Here is a 628-nt window from a genome sequence, read left to right as displayed (position 1 = left end):
TGTAAATGACATGTATGTCAATTTGCAGATTAATTTAGCCAAAACTACCACCCTTCAAGTTTAGCGGAAGCGGATAGGCTGTAGATATCGGTATATGGCATGCAGAGTGGCTCGGAATGATGTTTTAATTTGATTAATTATTCCGGACAGATCTGTAGTGGCTGACTTAATCGTTTACATATGAAATAATATACCCTTATTATATACGAGTAAGAAAAAAATAAAGTAAACTCAAAACGACAGCAGTAGCAGAAACGCACAAAAGAGATGTGTAACAATTGTACACTTTGTTGTGTCATTTGGAATGTCTCACCCTGGAAAAGACACGATTACAAATAATCCAAAACATTTTGATAGCAAGAAAAAAAATAAAAAAATAAAGAAACAAAGAAACAGATGAAAGAGAGAGAAAAAAAGAAACAAACAAACAAACAAACAAAAGAGAAAAAGAAACAAGTCGCGTAAGGCGAAAATACAATATTTAGTCAAGTAGCTGTCGAACTCACAGAATGAAACTGAACGCAATGCCATTTTTCAGCAAGACCGTATACTCGTAGCATCGTCAGTCCACCGCTCATGGCAAAGGCAGTGAAATTGACAAGAAGAGCGGGGTAGTAGTTGCGCTAAG

Source organism: Littorina saxatilis, unplaced genomic scaffold, assembly GCF_037325665.1.
Source record: "Littorina saxatilis isolate snail1 unplaced genomic scaffold, US_GU_Lsax_2.0 scaffold_1478, whole genome shotgun sequence".
In the NCBI taxonomy this organism is placed as follows: Eukaryota; Metazoa; Mollusca; class Gastropoda; order Littorinimorpha; family Littorinidae; genus Littorina; species Littorina saxatilis.
This window is presented reverse-complemented; position numbering follows the sequence as displayed.